The sequence below is a fragment of the Amphiura filiformis genome, chromosome 1 (assembly GCF_039555335.1).
Source record: "Amphiura filiformis chromosome 1, Afil_fr2py, whole genome shotgun sequence".
In the NCBI taxonomy this organism is placed as follows: domain Eukaryota; kingdom Metazoa; phylum Echinodermata; class Ophiuroidea; order Amphilepidida; family Amphiuridae; genus Amphiura; species Amphiura filiformis.
Genome location: NC_092628.1, coordinates 38071345 through 38078681, shown reverse-complemented (window position 1 = coordinate 38078681; position 7337 = coordinate 38071345). Strand labels below are relative to the sequence as shown.

The 7337-nt window shown below is 38.4% G+C and overlaps 1 pseudogene; it reads left to right on the top strand.

Annotated features, from left to right (window-relative positions):
- The first annotated feature begins 3389 nt into the window (after nucleotides 1–3389).
- LOC140146676 (tubulin beta-4B chain-like) lies at nucleotides 3390–7327 on the top strand (annotated as a pseudogene).
- The last annotated feature ends 10 nt before the right edge of the window (nucleotides 7328–7337 follow it).

The following is a 7337-nucleotide window of genomic DNA, read 5'->3' as shown; positions in this document are numbered from 1 at the left end:
TGTTTTTGTTGAAGATTTTGCTGAGCGGTGAGTTTCTGGGAAAATGGTGATCCAGAAGTTTGAAGAAACTTTTTCCCACATCGGTTGTTACATTTTTTGAGTACGGGGGGTTGTACCAAAGGATTTTGCGTTTTCTTTGCTGTCTTTTCTTGTCGGAGTGTGGATTCTGGGGGGCGCGAGGGCGTTCTTGGTAGTGGCATGTGTATGAGAATCCTGCATCAGATATTGCTTTCTGGTATGGTGGTATGGCTTGCTGGAATGTTTCTTTAGAGTCTGATAAGGAAGAGATGCGTTTATTGATTGATTTTGGCACTTCCTTGATAATAGGGGGAGGGTGGTTGGATTCCGTGTTGATGTAGATGGGTGTGTCCCCGGGTTTTCTGTATGGCTTAATTGCATTTTGCTGCAAATCCAATGTGATGTCCAGGAAATTTACAACATGGAGGTTTGCATCAGCGGTGATTTTCAGCTGGAATTCTTTGGAAAACATTGCACAAAGACGTTTTTTGATTCTTTCCTTTTCAGCTGGATTTTTGCCGTGGATGACTGCTAAACCATCGTCACGGTAAAGTCCTATGTTGTCTTTTCCAAGGGTATCAGATATTTTGTTCAGGATGTACAAGCCTACGATTTCACACACTTCCGCGCCATCATAGCTCCCCATTGGGACGTCAAAGGGTTCTTACCAGTGGTTTTTCTTTTTATCCATACCTTTTCCTCTGCAAAGAGTAGTGACTTGCGGGAATGCATGATAATGGATTCATCTTGTTCTGATATTGCAGTGAAATTTCTGGCGAAGTTGATTGCTTTTGTTAGGAGTTCTGCGCTTATTGAGGGATAGTAGTCAACTATATCAAATTGCATGAAACTGCAATTCCGCTTGTTATCAATTGCTTTGTACCAGTCTATGACGTCACCGGTGGATCTCCACTGATTTACCTGTGTTGCTCTCCTTACACTGGTAACAATGTTTTCTAGTTTCTGTTTGCTAATTTGTCCAATTTCTGATTTAGCAGGGTTAATCAACCTACAGGCAGGGTTGTTGGCAAAGTTTTCCTTATGGTCTTTCAGTGATATAAATGCCTTTCTCTCTGCCATAGATTCAATTCTATCATCAAGGCCCAGTTCTGTGGCTATTTCTTTGGCCTCCTTGTTTATGTTGTCGTATGTGCTTTTCGGTGCTTTCTTGTATGATTTAGTGGTTGCTGTGTTAATCAGTTTACTGTACTGTTCTTTATTTACCTTGTAGTAGTTCCTTGTTTTGTCCGCAGGCACAAATATTTCTTTGGATTGCTTTATCTTGCTTATGTCATCCTGAAGTTTGGTTTGGAAATCTGACTGTACCGTTTTTGTTTTAATTTCTGAAATCATATCATATAATCCATCCTCAAATGGTCGCAGTTCGGCGATGTATGGCGTAGGTTTGCTGGTTTTAAATCCAAAAGTATCCTTCTGTATTGGTTTGCTATCCGGGTTTAAGAAAAAGAATGCCTTCCAGCGCATTCTGTGGATGAAACTCTCTGTTTTTTCAATCATTTTCTTCATGTAGTCTGATCTCGGTGGAATTGGAATGTTCTTGGTGCTGTAGTCGAACTGTACTTGCTGCATTTTGTTCCCGGTTTAGTAGTTTAAAGTGCTCAACCGCAAAAGATTGGGAGCGATATATTCAGCGTAAGTGAAAAACTGCCAGGAGAAAGTGCTCAATTCTTTATTGAAGAGCGTTCTAGTAGTTGTACAGAAAATGACAGTTAAAATGTTACATGTTTTTAGTAGTAACTGGCAGTTTCATGCTGCACACGTCCATATAGGATGGCAACAATCATCAGACTGATAAAAACAAGTTCATTTTACAACAAGTTCATTTTTCCCAGAAACTCACCGCTCAGCAAAATCTTCAACAAAAACACGGTCAAACTAAGTTACTCATGCACGCAGAACATTGCCAGCATCATTAACTCACACAACAAGAAAATCTTAAACCCGCATAATGAAGGTACCGACAGACCATGCAGTTGCCCAAGAAAGGCCAAAGCAACCTGCCCACTACAAGGTCAATGCCTCAGCAGAAACATAATCTACAAGGCAAGCGTTTCCGCCACAAATGAACCAACCAAGAACTACATCGGGTTAACCTCAACAACATTCAAAGAAAGACTAAGCAACCATAAACAGGCAATAAAAAATGAATCAAAATCAAATGCCACCGAGCTATCTAAGTATATCTGGCAACTGAAAGAAAAGAAAATCACATATGAAATAACCTGGTCTATAATCCAAAAAGCAGCACCATACAACCCGTCCACCAAGAAATGCAACTTATGTCTTGCAGAGAAATTCCACATCATGACAGCACCAAGAAACTTAACTCTTAACAAGCGCTCCGAACTCATCTCCAATTGCAGGCACAGAAACAAGCACAAACTGGAACAATTTAGCATCACCTAGCAACTTTTCACCTGGCAACACCTCCAGCACAGAACTGATTTGTTGTAATCAATAATTGATTTTATGTATTCTTATGTATTCTCTTGATCAATAATGTTTTTTTTTTTTTTTTGAACTTGTTTTATCAGTCTGATGATTGTTGCCATCCTATATGGACGTGTGCAGCATGAAACTGCCAGTTACTACTAAAAACATGTAACATTTTAACTGTCATTTTCTGTACAACTACTCTTGATAGTAAATAGTTATCATTACTTATCAATACACATTTGCTGTTAATACTACTGATTCGATTTACTGCTGATAGCAGGTAGTTTATCAATACCCACATATCTACCGCTGATCAATGCCTATCTGCTGCTGTTAGCGCGTAGTTTATCAATGCCCGCGTCTACTACTGATAGCAGATAAATATCAATAATACATGTAGATATGGACAGGCAAAAAGTCAGAGAATACGCACCAAATCACAACTCAATACAAATAATTATAGCATCATAAACCAAAATAAATATATGACTTCTGGCAAAAAATGATTCAAATATAAAAGCAATAGTTGTGTTTCTGTAGCAAAACAGAAGAGAGAAAAGATATAAATACAAGCGATAAACAAAAGAAAAGCATCCAGCAAAGGCAGTTTTATAAGTAAGCATTGATTATAATTATTACTAATACCAGGTGGTTTATTCGTGCCAACGTCTAATATGATGGTTTATTAATAGGTTTTTTTTCTTTTCTTTTAGTTGAGTGTTTTTTAACTGGACTAATTGAACTGCATCATGTGTATCTCAAAGAATGAATATTAATGGTCATCTTCTTGCCACACAATAGTCGCCATGGAGCACAAAACATAATACCACCTGCTCTCCCAAACAAATCTTGTATCTAATGACTCGTTGCCATGGAGGGTTTCCTCCCCGTCTGATGACTCGTTACCAAGGACAATTTCATCCTCATTATCAACCTGAAAGTCGTACAAGCAAAAGCTCCATTTTGTGTTTTCCTTTTCTAGCTGGGAATAAAAGAAATATTTCAAGATGCGTGAAATAGTACATATCCAAGCTGGACAATGCGGGAATCAGATTGGGGCCAAGGTAAGCCTGCACTTTTTAAAATTTTCTTTATTTTGTTTATTATTTATTCCGAAACAATGAGGGTGAAAGTAGTCGGTTGGTAGAATGTTGTGTTAATTTTGTGTTTTGTGAAGACCTTGAGGGTACTTGTTGTTTTTATACATCAGGTCACCAAGTTTCAATTTTTATAGAGCTTGATTAGGATATCTCAGAAACATTAAATTTGATCACGGCTTCCTTTTCGCTTGACCCAAAAGGCTGACAGTAAAAGTGTTGACTTGATTGGTGTAAGTGATATTTTTTCTAGCATTTCCTTTATCTTCAGTTCTCTTTTTATAATCGGACATCTTCCCATATCCTTGTCCCATCATATTCGATAAGCATCCCTTTATTTTAGTAGCCTCTGAGCACTATTGGGCTTTACCCGGCTTCTAGTCCTTTCAGCTATAATTTTATAGGCATTTAGCTGGAAATTTAGCATATGCATTTTGTTTGAGCCTGACCAAGAGTGTTTCCATTTTTTTTAACAACAACAAAATGCGCTCAAGACTAGGAAAACGATACAAGTGAACAAACCTACATGACATAGTTTTAAAAACGCTATAAACCAGTTTATTTTCATTGTAACAATATAAATCATAGTATAACTTTGTACTTATCTTACTTTTCATGATAGTTTTGGGAAGTCATCTCTGATGAACATGGCATCGACCCGACTGGAACCTACCACGGGGATTCGGACCTACAACTTGAACGAATCAACGTCTACTACAATGAAGCAACTGGAGGCAAGTACGTCCCTCGGTCTGTGCTGTTGGATCTCGAGCCAGGCACCATGGACTCTGTCCGATCCGGTCCATTTGGCCAAATTTTCCGGCCGGATAACTTCGTCTTTGGACAAAGCGGGGCTGGAAATAACTGGGCGAAAGGGCATTACACAGAAGGTGCTGAGTTGATCGATTCGGTGCTGGACGTTGTGAGGAAAGAAGCTGAGAGCTGTGATTGTTTACAGGTAGGATATCGGGGATGGACAAAAATAAATTTCATATTATTATTTAAGGGAGGGGGTATGGGACATTAGAGCACATCAGACATATCGAATTGCATTCTGAATACGAAGAATGTCCTTCTGATATCAAATAATTTTGATTTTTGAAATTCGCAATGTAATACACATTTTATGGCAAATGATTAAAATTGACATTTTTGATATTTAACAGTAGGCCCTACTCCAAGTAAACTTTATAAATCTGATGATTTATACTTAAAGTGTATGTAGGTGGGATGAAAAGCCGACGATCAATTGAAAATTTTGACCTTTCATATTGAAGATATGGAAAATTAGGTCTTTTGGGGAAAAAATCCATATCTATCTTCAATCTGAAAGGTCAAAATTTTCAATTGATCGTCGGCTTTTCCTCCCAACTACATACACTTTAAGAATATGTCATTAAATTAATAAAATTTAATTCAAGGACTGTTATATATCAAAAATGTGAAAAATATCAAATTTGAATAATTTGTCATAAAATTTGTATTAGGGGCCTATATCGTGAATTTCAAAAATGAAAATTATTTGATATCAGAAAGACATTCTTCGTATTCAGAATGCAATCGATATGTCTGATGTGCTCTCATATGTCACAAAAAATACTGTCGAAACGCTCAAAACGCCCATTCCAGATCCCTTAAGGAATCGGATAGCAACGTTTGCTCAGGGATTTTTTTTGTTGGACATGAGAGCACACCAGACACATCAAATTGCATTCTGAATACGAGGAAAATCCTTCTGATATCAAATAATTTTGATTTTTTGAAATTCACGATGTACAAATGTTGTGGCAAATCTATTTTTTTCAAAATTAGAATAATATGTAAAAGGTCATTGACCTTTGATCAATTTGACGTCAAAATCCCTGAACTATATGCATCCTACAAAAATATGAAAATTGACTTTGTTATTCCTTATGATGAGAGAAAGGGTTTGAGTTATCTTACTGCATGATTGAAGCAACTTTAACATTTTTCTTCATTACGACCTTTTACATAAGCCGGTGACCATACAAAGGACATGAGATTTTGGACACAGTTATTTTTGCATTCCCATACACATATACAATATGTATCTAAACATGTGTAGCAAATTTCTATAGGAGCAAGCTATGGAATATAACAAGGAAAATTTAAAACAAAGGTGTTAAAATTTCATTAACAAGTTGACAAACTTTTCTTCGTGTTGTTTATACAGGGGTTCCAATTGACGCATTCCCTAGGCGGTGGTACCGGGTCAGGAATGGGCACCCTTCTCATCAGCAAGATCCGTGAAGAATATCCCGACCGCATCATGAATACCTTCAGCGTCGTCCCATCACCCAAAGTCTCCGACACGGTGGTAGAACCCTACAACGCTACATTGTCTGTCCATCAGTTAGTGGAGAACACGGATGAGACATTCTGCATTGATAACGAAGCTCTCTATGACATCTGCTTCCGTACGTTGAAGCTGACGACACCAACCTATGGAGATCTGAACCATCTGGTATCAGCATGTATCAGTGGGGTTACCACCTGCTTGAGATTTCCGGGTCAACTGAACGCCGATTTAAGGAAGCTTGCAGTCAATATGGTCCCATTTCCCCGGCTTCATTTCTTCATGCCTGGATTTGCGCCTCTGACGAGCCGTGGTAGCCAGCAATATCGCGCCCTCACCGTTCCAGAGTTGACTCAGCAGATGTTCGATGCGAAGAACATGATGGCTGCATGCGATCCACGTCACGGGCGCTATTTGACAGTAGCAGCGATCTTCCGTGGAAGAATGTCTATGAAAGAAGTCGACGAGCAGATGTTGAATGTCCAGAATAAGAACAGCAGCTACTTTGTGGAATGGATCCCCAACAACGTGAAGACGGCTGTTTGCGACATTCCACCACGGGGCTTAAGATGTCTTCGACCTTCATCGGTAACAGCACAGCTATCCAAGAGCTGTTTAAACGCATCTCTGAACAGTTCACCGCTATGTTCCGTCGTAAGGCTTTCTTGCATTGGTACACGGGTGAAGGTATGGATGAGATGGAGTTCACTGAGGCTGAGAGCAACATGAATGACTTAGTATCGGAGTACCAACAGTACCAGGATGCTACAGCGGAAGAGGAGGGTGAATTCGACGAGGAAGAAGGTGAAGAAATCGAGGAAGGTTGATTGTAATCGATCAACCTCTAAATGGAAGGATTCGTAATAACCCATTTTACATTTGTAGCACTTAAAGGGGTATTTCATGATCACAGCCTCATCCTCCACTTTAAAAAAAATTTTATGCACCGGAAACATCTGGCTATACGTAATGTTTGAATCGCAAAATGTGAATCAACTGACATTTTGGAAAGATGGTTTAGTCCTGGATATCTCCAATTAAGCTGAAACATGAGGATGCTATATGATCACGAAATATACTCCTTTAAATTTCCCAAGCAGCGAGAGTAAAAACTGGATTTTAAGTTAAAATTAAGTATACATTTTAAAATGCGTTTCCTTTCAAAAGTCAAAAATAAACTTGACTCATTAAACAATAATAACATGGGATTGCACCATCTCCACCCCATGGATGTACCACTTTTTAGGTGTAATTGTTTAGCCGAAAAAGCCTGATCTCGTAATTAGAAATGCATGCAATTTGAATTTATCCATTTATCCATCCATGATATCATCTGTAAACAATCTGATCTTGTAATGGTGGGGGTTGATAAAGCCCATGCAACTTTTCCCACTTTTTAGGAAACTATTAATATTTTAATATAATGGAGATACAATTTTGTATAATAA